The 15,174-nt window shown below is 48.3% G+C and overlaps 22 non-coding genes across 22 annotated transcripts; 14 read left to right on the plus strand and 8 right to left on the minus strand.

The window, feature by feature from the left end:
* Positions 1 to 794: 794 nt before the first annotated feature.
* LOC145466488 (5S ribosomal RNA) lies at positions 795 to 913 on the minus strand. The gene has a single exon (XR_014041904.1). It is a non-coding gene; the product is annotated as a 5S ribosomal RNA (ribosomal RNA).
* A 449-nt stretch (positions 914 to 1,362) lies between these two features.
* LOC145466007 (U2 spliceosomal RNA) lies at positions 1,363 to 1,554 on the plus strand. The gene has a single exon (XR_014041765.1). It is a non-coding gene; the product is annotated as a U2 spliceosomal RNA (small nuclear RNA).
* Positions 1,555 to 1,781: 227 nt separating this feature from the next.
* Positions 1,782 to 1,945, plus strand: LOC145465429 (U1 spliceosomal RNA). Its single transcript, XR_014041597.1, has one exon. It is a non-coding gene; the product is annotated as a U1 spliceosomal RNA (small nuclear RNA).
* An 886-nt stretch (positions 1,946 to 2,831) lies between these two features.
* Positions 2,832 to 2,950, minus strand: LOC145466493 (5S ribosomal RNA). The gene has a single exon (XR_014041906.1). It is a non-coding gene; the product is annotated as a 5S ribosomal RNA (ribosomal RNA).
* A 449-nt stretch (positions 2,951 to 3,399) lies between these two features.
* Positions 3,400 to 3,591, plus strand: LOC145466011 (U2 spliceosomal RNA). Its single transcript, XR_014041774.1, has one exon. It is a non-coding gene; the product is annotated as a U2 spliceosomal RNA (small nuclear RNA).
* Positions 3,592 to 3,818: 227 nt separating this feature from the next.
* Positions 3,819 to 3,982, plus strand: LOC145465437 (U1 spliceosomal RNA). Its single transcript, XR_014041599.1, has one exon. It is a non-coding gene; the product is annotated as a U1 spliceosomal RNA (small nuclear RNA).
* Positions 3,983 to 4,868: 886 nt separating this feature from the next.
* Positions 4,869 to 4,987, minus strand: LOC145466501 (5S ribosomal RNA). Its single transcript, XR_014041907.1, has one exon. It is a non-coding gene; the product is annotated as a 5S ribosomal RNA (ribosomal RNA).
* A 449-nt stretch (positions 4,988 to 5,436) lies between these two features.
* On the plus strand, positions 5,437 to 5,628 carry LOC145466016 (U2 spliceosomal RNA). Its single transcript, XR_014041786.1, has one exon. It is a non-coding gene; the product is annotated as a U2 spliceosomal RNA (small nuclear RNA).
* A 227-nt stretch (positions 5,629 to 5,855) lies between these two features.
* Positions 5,856 to 6,019, plus strand: LOC145465443 (U1 spliceosomal RNA). The gene has a single exon (XR_014041602.1). It is a non-coding gene; the product is annotated as a U1 spliceosomal RNA (small nuclear RNA).
* An 886-nt stretch (positions 6,020 to 6,905) lies between these two features.
* LOC145466508 (5S ribosomal RNA) lies at positions 6,906 to 7,024 on the minus strand. Its single transcript, XR_014041909.1, has one exon. It is a non-coding gene; the product is annotated as a 5S ribosomal RNA (ribosomal RNA).
* Positions 7,025 to 7,473: 449 nt separating this feature from the next.
* LOC145466019 (U2 spliceosomal RNA) lies at positions 7,474 to 7,665 on the plus strand. The gene has a single exon (XR_014041793.1). It is a non-coding gene; the product is annotated as a U2 spliceosomal RNA (small nuclear RNA).
* A 227-nt stretch (positions 7,666 to 7,892) lies between these two features.
* On the plus strand, positions 7,893 to 8,056 carry LOC145465450 (U1 spliceosomal RNA). The gene has a single exon (XR_014041603.1). It is a non-coding gene; the product is annotated as a U1 spliceosomal RNA (small nuclear RNA).
* An 886-nt stretch (positions 8,057 to 8,942) lies between these two features.
* Positions 8,943 to 9,061, minus strand: LOC145466522 (5S ribosomal RNA). Its single transcript, XR_014041914.1, has one exon. It is a non-coding gene; the product is annotated as a 5S ribosomal RNA (ribosomal RNA).
* A 449-nt stretch (positions 9,062 to 9,510) lies between these two features.
* Positions 9,511 to 9,702, plus strand: LOC145466035 (U2 spliceosomal RNA). The gene has a single exon (XR_014041797.1). It is a non-coding gene; the product is annotated as a U2 spliceosomal RNA (small nuclear RNA).
* Positions 9,703 to 9,929: 227 nt separating this feature from the next.
* Positions 9,930 to 10,093, plus strand: LOC145465456 (U1 spliceosomal RNA). Its single transcript, XR_014041605.1, has one exon. It is a non-coding gene; the product is annotated as a U1 spliceosomal RNA (small nuclear RNA).
* Positions 10,094 to 10,979: 886 nt separating this feature from the next.
* LOC145466528 (5S ribosomal RNA) lies at positions 10,980 to 11,098 on the minus strand. Its single transcript, XR_014041916.1, has one exon. It is a non-coding gene; the product is annotated as a 5S ribosomal RNA (ribosomal RNA).
* A 449-nt stretch (positions 11,099 to 11,547) lies between these two features.
* On the plus strand, positions 11,548 to 11,739 carry LOC145466042 (U2 spliceosomal RNA). Its single transcript, XR_014041798.1, has one exon. It is a non-coding gene; the product is annotated as a U2 spliceosomal RNA (small nuclear RNA).
* A 227-nt stretch (positions 11,740 to 11,966) lies between these two features.
* LOC145465461 (U1 spliceosomal RNA) lies at positions 11,967 to 12,130 on the plus strand. Its single transcript, XR_014041606.1, has one exon. It is a non-coding gene; the product is annotated as a U1 spliceosomal RNA (small nuclear RNA).
* An 886-nt stretch (positions 12,131 to 13,016) lies between these two features.
* Positions 13,017 to 13,135, minus strand: LOC145466535 (5S ribosomal RNA). Its single transcript, XR_014041922.1, has one exon. It is a non-coding gene; the product is annotated as a 5S ribosomal RNA (ribosomal RNA).
* Positions 13,136 to 13,584: 449 nt separating this feature from the next.
* On the plus strand, positions 13,585 to 13,776 carry LOC145466049 (U2 spliceosomal RNA). The gene has a single exon (XR_014041801.1). It is a non-coding gene; the product is annotated as a U2 spliceosomal RNA (small nuclear RNA).
* Positions 13,777 to 14,003: 227 nt separating this feature from the next.
* Positions 14,004 to 14,167, plus strand: LOC145465468 (U1 spliceosomal RNA). Its single transcript, XR_014041609.1, has one exon. It is a non-coding gene; the product is annotated as a U1 spliceosomal RNA (small nuclear RNA).
* An 886-nt stretch (positions 14,168 to 15,053) lies between these two features.
* LOC145466539 (5S ribosomal RNA) lies at positions 15,054 to 15,172 on the minus strand. Its single transcript, XR_014041929.1, has one exon. It is a non-coding gene; the product is annotated as a 5S ribosomal RNA (ribosomal RNA).
* Positions 15,173 to 15,174: the final 2 nt, after the last annotated feature.

Here is a 15,174-nt window from a genome sequence, read left to right on the forward strand (position 1 = left end):
GGGCACAGTGAACAACGAAGGAACGTGTCAAGCAAGGCAAGGATTTCCAGCTGCAACTGAAAAGGCGAGTGCGCTGGAACTCGTGTTGTCATGCATCCATGTTGTACTGAACTGAAGAAGGTGGCTTTTCCGATTTGCGTTTGTTTCGGCAGGCGGTCAATCATTGACTCGATCCCCGCCAAGTTTGTCCTCGAAGTAACGTTCGTCGACTTACAGTATGGAAAGAGCAAAGGACAAGGAAAGTAACAGGAGAAGTGCTGGCCAAACCGTGAGTTGATTTCTACCTTACGATTGTTGTGTTGGTGGTTCGTTGACTAAACTAGACAACGGTCCGAGCCTCCGTCATTCTCCAAGTCAAGTCATGAATAGAATTGTTTTGACGGCTCGAATTCGTGTCGACCGTTAATATGCAACGGCTCGCGTGTGTTGTTTGCTTTGCCGTTGTTGATCGGGCGCATTTCTTTGGGAATTGGCGTAGTTTTCCGCACTTTTAGCTGCTTGAAAACCGTTCGGCAAGGCAGAATATCATTTTGCTTCGAATTATTTGATGTCACACACGCCAATTTGATGTCATAAATAACCGTTTCGCACGCGAACGTTAGCGCGCGAGACTTCGATTCTAATTTATCCCGCGATCATTTTAAGGGTACTTTTCATGTTTTCTAGCTATCTTTTGAGTCTCCTGAAATGTGTAAAAAGTTATTTGTGCTTTCCAGCCACTGGAATAGCCAAAGGTGGTAGTAAAAGAAAGAAAAAATGAACATATGCAAAATAAAACGGCCGAGAAAATGAAAAGTCTACAACACGGGGTATTCCCAGGCGGTCACCCATCCAAGTACTAACCCCGCCCGACAGGGCTTAACTTCGGTGATCGGACGAGAACCGGTGCTTTCCCTGTGGTATGGTCGTAGACAAGAGAAAGGGCTGAAAATTTAGTCTTTTAAACGAGCCACCAAAGCAAAAGCAAAGCAATAATAGCAACCAGCAATCTTTTAGCAGGCATTTCTTGACTTCTCTGCAAGTTGTATGCACGTGGAGAGCGAATGTTGATAACGTAGCCGTTTTTTTTCTGCCTGTGTCTGTAGCGCTATCTTAGTAACGGAGTCATTACAGGTCTTTAACATGTTGCCTCGTTTTGGAGGGCAAAAAGGTGTTTGATCTCACTCACCCCTGGAGGCACGTTATCAACTTTGCTGCTGATTTTTGTGGACTTGTGTTGTAGAACAAGTGCGTCTACGACGGCAACTTGCTCCATGGCGTCGGCCTACAGTCGGCTCCAGGCCCCTCGGCGACAGCATATTGACCACCATATCTCAAAGGGGGAAACCCTGGACCACCCTCCTAGGGGAGGGAAGGTCCGGTATCGCTTCTCGGCCTTTTGGCTAAGATCAAGTGTAGTATCTGTTCTTATCAGCTTAATATCTGATACGCTGCTCATTGAGCAGCTCATATATTAAACTGATTTTTGGAACTGGGCTGTGGAAAAGAGGCTTGCCTCGTCCCAGCCACGGGTTGCCTCGGTATAGCACTACCTCCGAGTGCGGCCCACTTCCCCTCGGGGAAGAAACCTTCATTCAATCAAAGAAAGAAATCAAAGAAAGCCTCCTCCTGACACTAATGTCTGGCGTTTTTCTCTGTCGGCAGGCACAGACTGAGGAGGGAAGCTACTCTAGAGCCGCCTAGAAGTGAGGCTGGAGGTTCTAGCACGCCCGCAAAGCACTACCACAAGGATATAGAGGTAAGGAGGTTTGCCTTTGACGGCCCCCGCGTCAAGAATTTTCATACTTACCTGACGCGGGAGGTACTGTGATCAAGGAGGCAGTCCTCTCAAGGCGAGGCCCTTTCATTGCACTTCGATCGGGTTGACCCTTGCGATTACCCCAAATGTGGGTAACTCGAGCGTATAATTTCTGGTAGTGGGGGCCTGCGTTCGCGCTCGCCCCCGAAAAAGTGCAAGTGTTGGCCCTGTGAATGGTGGATGGTTAATGATTGACGCTTTGCTTTGTTCGTCAGTTGGCCGGGCCGGGCTGGACGACTGGGCACAGTGAACAACGAAGGAACGTGTCAAGCAAGGCAAGGATTTCCAGCTGCAACTGAAAAGGCGAGTGCGCTGGAACTCGTGTTGTCATGCATCCATGTTGTACTGAACTGAAGAAGGTGGCTTTTCCGATTTGCGTTTGTTTCGGCAGGCGGTCAATCATTGACTCGATCCCCGCCAAGTTTGTCCTCGAAGTAACGTTCGTCGACTTACAGTATGGAAAGAGCAAAGGACAAGGAAAGTAACAGGAGAAGTGCTGGCCAAACCGTGAGTTGATTTCTACCTTACGATTGTTGTGTTGGTGGTTCGTTGACTAAACTAGACAACGGTCCGAGCCTCCGTCATTCTCCAAGTCAAGTCATGAATAGAATTGTTTTGACGGCTCGAATTCGTGTCGACCGTTAATATGCAACGGCTCGCGTGTGTTGTTTGCTTTGCCGTTGTTGATCGGGCGCATTTCTTTGGGAATTGGCGTAGTTTTCCGCACTTTTAGCTGCTTGAAAACCGTTCGGCAAGGCAGAATATCATTTTGCTTCGAATTATTTGATGTCACACACGCCAATTTGATGTCATAAATAACCGTTTCGCACGCGAACGTTAGCGCGCGAGACTTCGATTCTAATTTATCCCGCGATCATTTTAAGGGTACTTTTCATGTTTTCTAGCTATCTTTTGAGTCTCCTGAAATGTGTAAAAAGTTATTTGTGCTTTCCAGCCACTGGAATAGCCAAAGGTGGTAGTAAAAGAAAGAAAAAATGAACATATGCAAAATAAAACGGCCGAGAAAATGAAAAGTCTACAACACGGGGTATTCCCAGGCGGTCACCCATCCAAGTACTAACCCCGCCCGACAGGGCTTAACTTCGGTGATCGGACGAGAACCGGTGCTTTCCCTGTGGTATGGTCGTAGACAAGAGAAAGGGCTGAAAATTTAGTCTTTTAAACGAGCCACCAAAGCAAAAGCAAAGCAATAATAGCAACCAGCAATCTTTTAGCAGGCATTTCTTGACTTCTCTGCAAGTTGTATGCACGTGGAGAGCGAATGTTGATAACGTAGCCGTTTTTTTTCTGCCTGTGTCTGTAGCGCTATCTTAGTAACGGAGTCATTACAGGTCTTTAACATGTTGCCTCGTTTTGGAGGGCAAAAAGGTGTTTGATCTCACTCACCCCTGGAGGCACGTTATCAACTTTGCTGCTGATTTTTGTGGACTTGTGTTGTAGAACAAGTGCGTCTACGACGGCAACTTGCTCCATGGCGTCGGCCTACAGTCGGCTCCAGGCCCCTCGGCGACAGCATATTGACCACCATATCTCAAAGGGGGAAACCCTGGACCACCCTCCTAGGGGAGGGAAGGTCCGGTATCGCTTCTCGGCCTTTTGGCTAAGATCAAGTGTAGTATCTGTTCTTATCAGCTTAATATCTGATACGCTGCTCATTGAGCAGCTCATATATTAAACTGATTTTTGGAACTGGGCTGTGGAAAAGAGGCTTGCCTCGTCCCAGCCACGGGTTGCCTCGGTATAGCACTACCTCCGAGTGCGGCCCACTTCCCCTCGGGGAAGAAACCTTCATTCAATCAAAGAAAGAAATCAAAGAAAGCCTCCTCCTGACACTAATGTCTGGCGTTTTTCTCTGTCGGCAGGCACAGACTGAGGAGGGAAGCTACTCTAGAGCCGCCTAGAAGTGAGGCTGGAGGTTCTAGCACGCCCGCAAAGCACTACCACAAGGATATAGAGGTAAGGAGGTTTGCCTTTGACGGCCCCCGCGTCAAGAATTTTCATACTTACCTGACGCGGGAGGTACTGTGATCAAGGAGGCAGTCCTCTCAAGGCGAGGCCCTTTCATTGCACTTCGATCGGGTTGACCCTTGCGATTACCCCAAATGTGGGTAACTCGAGCGTATAATTTCTGGTAGTGGGGGCCTGCGTTCGCGCTCGCCCCCGAAAAAGTGCAAGTGTTGGCCCTGTGAATGGTGGATGGTTAATGATTGACGCTTTGCTTTGTTCGTCAGTTGGCCGGGCCGGGCTGGACGACTGGGCACAGTGAACAACGAAGGAACGTGTCAAGCAAGGCAAGGATTTCCAGCTGCAACTGAAAAGGCGAGTGCGCTGGAACTCGTGTTGTCATGCATCCATGTTGTACTGAACTGAAGAAGGTGGCTTTTCCGATTTGCGTTTGTTTCGGCAGGCGGTCAATCATTGACTCGATCCCCGCCAAGTTTGTCCTCGAAGTAACGTTCGTCGACTTACAGTATGGAAAGAGCAAAGGACAAGGAAAGTAACAGGAGAAGTGCTGGCCAAACCGTGAGTTGATTTCTACCTTACGATTGTTGTGTTGGTGGTTCGTTGACTAAACTAGACAACGGTCCGAGCCTCCGTCATTCTCCAAGTCAAGTCATGAATAGAATTGTTTTGACGGCTCGAATTCGTGTCGACCGTTAATATGCAACGGCTCGCGTGTGTTGTTTGCTTTGCCGTTGTTGATCGGGCGCATTTCTTTGGGAATTGGCGTAGTTTTCCGCACTTTTAGCTGCTTGAAAACCGTTCGGCAAGGCAGAATATCATTTTGCTTCGAATTATTTGATGTCACACACGCCAATTTGATGTCATAAATAACCGTTTCGCACGCGAACGTTAGCGCGCGAGACTTCGATTCTAATTTATCCCGCGATCATTTTAAGGGTACTTTTCATGTTTTCTAGCTATCTTTTGAGTCTCCTGAAATGTGTAAAAAGTTATTTGTGCTTTCCAGCCACTGGAATAGCCAAAGGTGGTAGTAAAAGAAAGAAAAAATGAACATATGCAAAATAAAACGGCCGAGAAAATGAAAAGTCTACAACACGGGGTATTCCCAGGCGGTCACCCATCCAAGTACTAACCCCGCCCGACAGGGCTTAACTTCGGTGATCGGACGAGAACCGGTGCTTTCCCTGTGGTATGGTCGTAGACAAGAGAAAGGGCTGAAAATTTAGTCTTTTAAACGAGCCACCAAAGCAAAAGCAAAGCAATAATAGCAACCAGCAATCTTTTAGCAGGCATTTCTTGACTTCTCTGCAAGTTGTATGCACGTGGAGAGCGAATGTTGATAACGTAGCCGTTTTTTTTCTGCCTGTGTCTGTAGCGCTATCTTAGTAACGGAGTCATTACAGGTCTTTAACATGTTGCCTCGTTTTGGAGGGCAAAAAGGTGTTTGATCTCACTCACCCCTGGAGGCACGTTATCAACTTTGCTGCTGATTTTTGTGGACTTGTGTTGTAGAACAAGTGCGTCTACGACGGCAACTTGCTCCATGGCGTCGGCCTACAGTCGGCTCCAGGCCCCTCGGCGACAGCATATTGACCACCATATCTCAAAGGGGGAAACCCTGGACCACCCTCCTAGGGGAGGGAAGGTCCGGTATCGCTTCTCGGCCTTTTGGCTAAGATCAAGTGTAGTATCTGTTCTTATCAGCTTAATATCTGATACGCTGCTCATTGAGCAGCTCATATATTAAACTGATTTTTGGAACTGGGCTGTGGAAAAGAGGCTTGCCTCGTCCCAGCCACGGGTTGCCTCGGTATAGCACTACCTCCGAGTGCGGCCCACTTCCCCTCGGGGAAGAAACCTTCATTCAATCAAAGAAAGAAATCAAAGAAAGCCTCCTCCTGACACTAATGTCTGGCGTTTTTCTCTGTCGGCAGGCACAGACTGAGGAGGGAAGCTACTCTAGAGCCGCCTAGAAGTGAGGCTGGAGGTTCTAGCACGCCCGCAAAGCACTACCACAAGGATATAGAGGTAAGGAGGTTTGCCTTTGACGGCCCCCGCGTCAAGAATTTTCATACTTACCTGACGCGGGAGGTACTGTGATCAAGGAGGCAGTCCTCTCAAGGCGAGGCCCTTTCATTGCACTTCGATCGGGTTGACCCTTGCGATTACCCCAAATGTGGGTAACTCGAGCGTATAATTTCTGGTAGTGGGGGCCTGCGTTCGCGCTCGCCCCCGAAAAAGTGCAAGTGTTGGCCCTGTGAATGGTGGATGGTTAATGATTGACGCTTTGCTTTGTTCGTCAGTTGGCCGGGCCGGGCTGGACGACTGGGCACAGTGAACAACGAAGGAACGTGTCAAGCAAGGCAAGGATTTCCAGCTGCAACTGAAAAGGCGAGTGCGCTGGAACTCGTGTTGTCATGCATCCATGTTGTACTGAACTGAAGAAGGTGGCTTTTCCGATTTGCGTTTGTTTCGGCAGGCGGTCAATCATTGACTCGATCCCCGCCAAGTTTGTCCTCGAAGTAACGTTCGTCGACTTACAGTATGGAAAGAGCAAAGGACAAGGAAAGTAACAGGAGAAGTGCTGGCCAAACCGTGAGTTGATTTCTACCTTACGATTGTTGTGTTGGTGGTTCGTTGACTAAACTAGACAACGGTCCGAGCCTCCGTCATTCTCCAAGTCAAGTCATGAATAGAATTGTTTTGACGGCTCGAATTCGTGTCGACCGTTAATATGCAACGGCTCGCGTGTGTTGTTTGCTTTGCCGTTGTTGATCGGGCGCATTTCTTTGGGAATTGGCGTAGTTTTCCGCACTTTTAGCTGCTTGAAAACCGTTCGGCAAGGCAGAATATCATTTTGCTTCGAATTATTTGATGTCACACACGCCAATTTGATGTCATAAATAACCGTTTCGCACGCGAACGTTAGCGCGCGAGACTTCGATTCTAATTTATCCCGCGATCATTTTAAGGGTACTTTTCATGTTTTCTAGCTATCTTTTGAGTCTCCTGAAATGTGTAAAAAGTTATTTGTGCTTTCCAGCCACTGGAATAGCCAAAGGTGGTAGTAAAAGAAAGAAAAAATGAACATATGCAAAATAAAACGGCCGAGAAAATGAAAAGTCTACAACACGGGGTATTCCCAGGCGGTCACCCATCCAAGTACTAACCCCGCCCGACAGGGCTTAACTTCGGTGATCGGACGAGAACCGGTGCTTTCCCTGTGGTATGGTCGTAGACAAGAGAAAGGGCTGAAAATTTAGTCTTTTAAACGAGCCACCAAAGCAAAAGCAAAGCAATAATAGCAACCAGCAATCTTTTAGCAGGCATTTCTTGACTTCTCTGCAAGTTGTATGCACGTGGAGAGCGAATGTTGATAACGTAGCCGTTTTTTTTCTGCCTGTGTCTGTAGCGCTATCTTAGTAACGGAGTCATTACAGGTCTTTAACATGTTGCCTCGTTTTGGAGGGCAAAAAGGTGTTTGATCTCACTCACCCCTGGAGGCACGTTATCAACTTTGCTGCTGATTTTTGTGGACTTGTGTTGTAGAACAAGTGCGTCTACGACGGCAACTTGCTCCATGGCGTCGGCCTACAGTCGGCTCCAGGCCCCTCGGCGACAGCATATTGACCACCATATCTCAAAGGGGGAAACCCTGGACCACCCTCCTAGGGGAGGGAAGGTCCGGTATCGCTTCTCGGCCTTTTGGCTAAGATCAAGTGTAGTATCTGTTCTTATCAGCTTAATATCTGATACGCTGCTCATTGAGCAGCTCATATATTAAACTGATTTTTGGAACTGGGCTGTGGAAAAGAGGCTTGCCTCGTCCCAGCCACGGGTTGCCTCGGTATAGCACTACCTCCGAGTGCGGCCCACTTCCCCTCGGGGAAGAAACCTTCATTCAATCAAAGAAAGAAATCAAAGAAAGCCTCCTCCTGACACTAATGTCTGGCGTTTTTCTCTGTCGGCAGGCACAGACTGAGGAGGGAAGCTACTCTAGAGCCGCCTAGAAGTGAGGCTGGAGGTTCTAGCACGCCCGCAAAGCACTACCACAAGGATATAGAGGTAAGGAGGTTTGCCTTTGACGGCCCCCGCGTCAAGAATTTTCATACTTACCTGACGCGGGAGGTACTGTGATCAAGGAGGCAGTCCTCTCAAGGCGAGGCCCTTTCATTGCACTTCGATCGGGTTGACCCTTGCGATTACCCCAAATGTGGGTAACTCGAGCGTATAATTTCTGGTAGTGGGGGCCTGCGTTCGCGCTCGCCCCCGAAAAAGTGCAAGTGTTGGCCCTGTGAATGGTGGATGGTTAATGATTGACGCTTTGCTTTGTTCGTCAGTTGGCCGGGCCGGGCTGGACGACTGGGCACAGTGAACAACGAAGGAACGTGTCAAGCAAGGCAAGGATTTCCAGCTGCAACTGAAAAGGCGAGTGCGCTGGAACTCGTGTTGTCATGCATCCATGTTGTACTGAACTGAAGAAGGTGGCTTTTCCGATTTGCGTTTGTTTCGGCAGGCGGTCAATCATTGACTCGATCCCCGCCAAGTTTGTCCTCGAAGTAACGTTCGTCGACTTACAGTATGGAAAGAGCAAAGGACAAGGAAAGTAACAGGAGAAGTGCTGGCCAAACCGTGAGTTGATTTCTACCTTACGATTGTTGTGTTGGTGGTTCGTTGACTAAACTAGACAACGGTCCGAGCCTCCGTCATTCTCCAAGTCAAGTCATGAATAGAATTGTTTTGACGGCTCGAATTCGTGTCGACCGTTAATATGCAACGGCTCGCGTGTGTTGTTTGCTTTGCCGTTGTTGATCGGGCGCATTTCTTTGGGAATTGGCGTAGTTTTCCGCACTTTTAGCTGCTTGAAAACCGTTCGGCAAGGCAGAATATCATTTTGCTTCGAATTATTTGATGTCACACACGCCAATTTGATGTCATAAATAACCGTTTCGCACGCGAACGTTAGCGCGCGAGACTTCGATTCTAATTTATCCCGCGATCATTTTAAGGGTACTTTTCATGTTTTCTAGCTATCTTTTGAGTCTCCTGAAATGTGTAAAAAGTTATTTGTGCTTTCCAGCCACTGGAATAGCCAAAGGTGGTAGTAAAAGAAAGAAAAAATGAACATATGCAAAATAAAACGGCCGAGAAAATGAAAAGTCTACAACACGGGGTATTCCCAGGCGGTCACCCATCCAAGTACTAACCCCGCCCGACAGGGCTTAACTTCGGTGATCGGACGAGAACCGGTGCTTTCCCTGTGGTATGGTCGTAGACAAGAGAAAGGGCTGAAAATTTAGTCTTTTAAACGAGCCACCAAAGCAAAAGCAAAGCAATAATAGCAACCAGCAATCTTTTAGCAGGCATTTCTTGACTTCTCTGCAAGTTGTATGCACGTGGAGAGCGAATGTTGATAACGTAGCCGTTTTTTTTCTGCCTGTGTCTGTAGCGCTATCTTAGTAACGGAGTCATTACAGGTCTTTAACATGTTGCCTCGTTTTGGAGGGCAAAAAGGTGTTTGATCTCACTCACCCCTGGAGGCACGTTATCAACTTTGCTGCTGATTTTTGTGGACTTGTGTTGTAGAACAAGTGCGTCTACGACGGCAACTTGCTCCATGGCGTCGGCCTACAGTCGGCTCCAGGCCCCTCGGCGACAGCATATTGACCACCATATCTCAAAGGGGGAAACCCTGGACCACCCTCCTAGGGGAGGGAAGGTCCGGTATCGCTTCTCGGCCTTTTGGCTAAGATCAAGTGTAGTATCTGTTCTTATCAGCTTAATATCTGATACGCTGCTCATTGAGCAGCTCATATATTAAACTGATTTTTGGAACTGGGCTGTGGAAAAGAGGCTTGCCTCGTCCCAGCCACGGGTTGCCTCGGTATAGCACTACCTCCGAGTGCGGCCCACTTCCCCTCGGGGAAGAAACCTTCATTCAATCAAAGAAAGAAATCAAAGAAAGCCTCCTCCTGACACTAATGTCTGGCGTTTTTCTCTGTCGGCAGGCACAGACTGAGGAGGGAAGCTACTCTAGAGCCGCCTAGAAGTGAGGCTGGAGGTTCTAGCACGCCCGCAAAGCACTACCACAAGGATATAGAGGTAAGGAGGTTTGCCTTTGACGGCCCCCGCGTCAAGAATTTTCATACTTACCTGACGCGGGAGGTACTGTGATCAAGGAGGCAGTCCTCTCAAGGCGAGGCCCTTTCATTGCACTTCGATCGGGTTGACCCTTGCGATTACCCCAAATGTGGGTAACTCGAGCGTATAATTTCTGGTAGTGGGGGCCTGCGTTCGCGCTCGCCCCCGAAAAAGTGCAAGTGTTGGCCCTGTGAATGGTGGATGGTTAATGATTGACGCTTTGCTTTGTTCGTCAGTTGGCCGGGCCGGGCTGGACGACTGGGCACAGTGAACAACGAAGGAACGTGTCAAGCAAGGCAAGGATTTCCAGCTGCAACTGAAAAGGCGAGTGCGCTGGAACTCGTGTTGTCATGCATCCATGTTGTACTGAACTGAAGAAGGTGGCTTTTCCGATTTGCGTTTGTTTCGGCAGGCGGTCAATCATTGACTCGATCCCCGCCAAGTTTGTCCTCGAAGTAACGTTCGTCGACTTACAGTATGGAAAGAGCAAAGGACAAGGAAAGTAACAGGAGAAGTGCTGGCCAAACCGTGAGTTGATTTCTACCTTACGATTGTTGTGTTGGTGGTTCGTTGACTAAACTAGACAACGGTCCGAGCCTCCGTCATTCTCCAAGTCAAGTCATGAATAGAATTGTTTTGACGGCTCGAATTCGTGTCGACCGTTAATATGCAACGGCTCGCGTGTGTTGTTTGCTTTGCCGTTGTTGATCGGGCGCATTTCTTTGGGAATTGGCGTAGTTTTCCGCACTTTTAGCTGCTTGAAAACCGTTCGGCAAGGCAGAATATCATTTTGCTTCGAATTATTTGATGTCACACACGCCAATTTGATGTCATAAATAACCGTTTCGCACGCGAACGTTAGCGCGCGAGACTTCGATTCTAATTTATCCCGCGATCATTTTAAGGGTACTTTTCATGTTTTCTAGCTATCTTTTGAGTCTCCTGAAATGTGTAAAAAGTTATTTGTGCTTTCCAGCCACTGGAATAGCCAAAGGTGGTAGTAAAAGAAAGAAAAAATGAACATATGCAAAATAAAACGGCCGAGAAAATGAAAAGTCTACAACACGGGGTATTCCCAGGCGGTCACCCATCCAAGTACTAACCCCGCCCGACAGGGCTTAACTTCGGTGATCGGACGAGAACCGGTGCTTTCCCTGTGGTATGGTCGTAGACAAGAGAAAGGGCTGAAAATTTAGTCTTTTAAACGAGCCACCAAAGCAAAAGCAAAGCAATAATAGCAACCAGCAATCTTTTAGCAGGCATTTCTTGACTTCTCTGCAAGTTGTATGCACGTGGAGAGCGAATGTTGATAACGTAGCCGTTTTTTTTCTGCCTGTGTCTGTAGCGCTATCTTAGTAACGGAGTCATTACAGGTCTTTAACATGTTGCCTCGTTTTGGAGGGCAAAAAGGTGTTTGATCTCACTCACCCCTGGAGGCACGTTATCAACTTTGCTGCTGATTTTTGTGGACTTGTGTTGTAGAACAAGTGCGTCTACGACGGCAACTTGCTCCATGGCGTCGGCCTACAGTCGGCTCCAGGCCCCTCGGCGACAGCATATTGACCACCATATCTCAAAGGGGGAAACCCTGGACCACCCTCCTAGGGGAGGGAAGGTCCGGTATCGCTTCTCGGCCTTTTGGCTAAGATCAAGTGTAGTATCTGTTCTTATCAGCTTAATATCTGATACGCTGCTCATTGAGCAGCTCATATATTAAACTGATTTTTGGAACTGGGCTGTGGAAAAGAGGCTTGCCTCGTCCCAGCCACGGGTTGCCTCGGTATAGCACTACCTCCGAGTGCGGCCCACTTCCCCTCGGGGAAGAAACCTTCATTCAATCAAAGAAAGAAATCAAAGAAAGCCTCCTCCTGACACTAATGTCTGGCGTTTTTCTCTGTCGGCAGGCACAGACTGAGGAGGGAAGCTACTCTAGAGCCGCCTAGAAGTGAGGCTGGAGGTTCTAGCACGCCCGCAAAGCACTACCACAAGGATATAGAGGTAAGGAGGTTTGCCTTTGACGGCCCCCGCGTCAAGAATTTTCATACTTACCTGACGCGGGAGGTACTGTGATCAAGGAGGCAGTCCTCTCAAGGCGAGGCCCTTTCATTGCACTTCGATCGGGTTGACCCTTGCGATTACCCCAAATGTGGGTAACTCGAGCGTATAATTTCTGGTAGTGGGGGCCTGCGTTCGCGCTCGCCCCCGAAAAAGTGCAAGTGTTGGCCCTGTGAATGGTGGATGGTTAATGATTGACGCTTTGCTTTGTTCGTCAGTTGGCCGGGCCGGGCTGGACGACTGGGCACAGTGAACAACGAAGGAACGTGTCAAGCAAGGCAAGGATTTCCAGCTGCAACTGAAAAGGCGAGTGCGCTGGAACTCGTGTTGTCATGCATCCATGTTGTACTGAACTGAAGAAGGTGGCTTTTCCGATTTGCGTTTGTTTCGGCAGGCGGTCAATCATTGACTCGATCCCCGCCAAGTTTGTCCTCGAAGTAACGTTCGTCGACTTACAGTATGGAAAGAGCAAAGGACAAGGAAAGTAACAGGAGAAGTGCTGGCCAAACCGTGAGTTGATTTCTACCTTACGATTGTTGTGTTGGTGGTTCGTTGACTAAACTAGACAACGGTCCGAGCCTCCGTCATTCTCCAAGTCAAGTCATGAATAGAATTGTTTTGACGGCTCGAATTCGTGTCGACCGTTAATATGCAACGGCTCGCGTGTGTTGTTTGCTTTGCCGTTGTTGATCGGGCGCATTTCTTTGGGAATTGGCGTAGTTTTCCGCACTTTTAGCTGCTTGAAAACCGTTCGGCAAGGCAGAATATCATTTTGCTTCGAATTATTTGATGTCACACACGCCAATTTGATGTCATAAATAACCGTTTCGCACGCGAACGTTAGCGCGCGAGACTTCGATTCTAATTTATCCCGCGATCATTTTAAGGGTACTTTTCATGTTTTCTAGCTATCTTTTGAGTCTCCTGAAATGTGTAAAAAGTTATTTGTGCTTTCCAGCCACTGGAATAGCCAAAGGTGGTAGTAAAAGAAAGAAAAAATGAACATATGCAAAATAAAACGGCCGAGAAAATGAAAAGTCTACAACACGGGGTATTCCCAGGCGGTCACCCATCCAAGTACTAACCCCGCCCGACAGGGCTTAACTTCGGTGATCGGACGAGAACCGGTGCTTTCCCTGTGGTATGGTCGTAGACAAGAGAAAGGGCTGAAAATTTAGTCTTTTAAACGAGCCACCAAAGCAAAAGCAAAGCAATAATAGCAACCAGCAATCTTTTAGCAGGCATTTCTTGACTTCTCTGCAAGTTGTATGCACGTGGAGAGCGAATGTTGATAACGTAGCCGTTTTTTTTCTGCCTGTGTCTGTAGCGCTATCTTAGTAACGGAGTCATTACAGGTCTTTAACATGTTGCCTCGTTTTGGAGGGCAAAAAGGTGTTTGATCTCACTCACCCCTGGAGGCACGTTATCAACTTTGCTGCTGATTTTTGTGGACTTGTGTTGTAGAACAAGTGCGTCTACGACGGCAACTTGCTCCATGGCGTCGGCCTACAGTCGGCTCCAGGCCCCTCGGCGACAGCATATTGACCACCATATCTCAAAGGGGGAAACCCTGGACCACCCTCCTAGGGGAGGGAAGGTCCGGTATCGCTTCTCGGCCTTTTGGCTAAGATCAAGTGTAGTATCTGTTCTTATCAGCTTAATATCTGATACGCTGCTCATTGAGCAGCTCATATATTAAACTGATTTTTGGAACTGGGCTGTGGAAAAGAGGCTTGCCTCGTCCCAGCCACGGGTTGCCTCGGTATAGCACTACCTCCGAGTGCGGCCCACTTCCCCTCGGGGAAGAAACCTTCATTCAATCAAAGAAAGAAATCAAAGAAAGCCTCCTCCTGACACTAATGTCTGGCGTTTTTCTCTGTCGGCAGGCACAGACTGAGGAGGGAAGCTACTCTAGAGCCGCCTAGAAGTGAGGCTGGAGGTTCTAGCACGCCCGCAAAGCACTACCACAAGGATATAGAGGTAAGGAGGTTTGCCTTTGACGGCCCCCGCGTCAAGAATTTTCATACTTACCTGACGCGGGAGGTACTGTGATCAAGGAGGCAGTCCTCTCAAGGCGAGGCCCTTTCATTGCACTTCGATCGGGTTGACCCTTGCGATTACCCCAAATGTGGGTAACTCGAGCGTATAATTTCTGGTAGTGGGGGCCTGCGTTCGCGCTCGCCCCCGAAAAAGTGCAAGTGTTGGCCCTGTGAATGGTGGATGGTTAATGATTGACGCTTTGCTTTGTTCGTCAGTTGGCCGGGCCGGGCTGGACGACTGGGCACAGTGAACAACGAAGGAACGTGTCAAGCAAGGCAAGGATTTCCAGCTGCAACTGAAAAGGCGAGTGCGCTGGAACTCGTGTTGTCATGCATCCATGTTGTACTGAACTGAAGAAGGTGGCTTTTCCGATTTGCGTTTGTTTCGGCAGGCGGTCAATCATTGACTCGATCCCCGCCAAGTTTGTCCTCGAAGTAACGTTCGTCGACTTACAGTATGGAAAGAGCAAAGGACAAGGAAAGTAACAGGAGAAGTGCTGGCCAAACCGTGAGTTGATTTCTACCTTACGATTGTTGTGTTGGTGGTTCGTTGACTAAACTAGACAACGGTCCGAGCCTCCGTCATTCTCCAAGTCAAGTCATGAATAGAATTGTTTTGACGGCTCGAATTCGTGTCGACCGTTAATATGCAACGGCTCGCGTGTGTTGTTTGCTTTGCCGTTGTTGATCGGGCGCATTTCTTTGGGAATTGGCGTAGTTTTCCGCACTTTTAGCTGCTTGAAAACCGTTCGGCAAGGCAGAATATCATTTTGCTTCGAATTATTTGATGTCACACACGCCAATTTGATGTCATAAATAACCGTTTCGCACGCGAACGTTAGCGCGCGAGACTTCGATTCTAATTTATCCCGCGATCATTTTAAGGGTACTTTTCATGTTTTCTAGCTATCTTTTGAGTCTCCTGAAATGTGTAAAAAGTTATTTGTGCTTTCCAGCCACTGGAATAGCCAAAGGTGGTAGTAAAAGAAAGAAAAAATGAACATATGCAAAATAAAACGGCCGAGAAAATGAAAAGTCTACAACACGGGGTATTCCCAGGCGGTCACCCATCCAAGTACTAACCCCGCCCGACAGGGCTTAACTTCGGTGATCGGACGAGAACCGGTGCTTTCCCTGTGGTATGGTCGTAGACAA

Source organism: Orbicella franksi, chromosome 1 (assembly GCF_964199315.1).
Source record: "Orbicella franksi chromosome 1, jaOrbFran1.1, whole genome shotgun sequence".
In the NCBI taxonomy this organism is placed as follows: domain Eukaryota; kingdom Metazoa; phylum Cnidaria; class Anthozoa; order Scleractinia; family Merulinidae; genus Orbicella; species Orbicella franksi.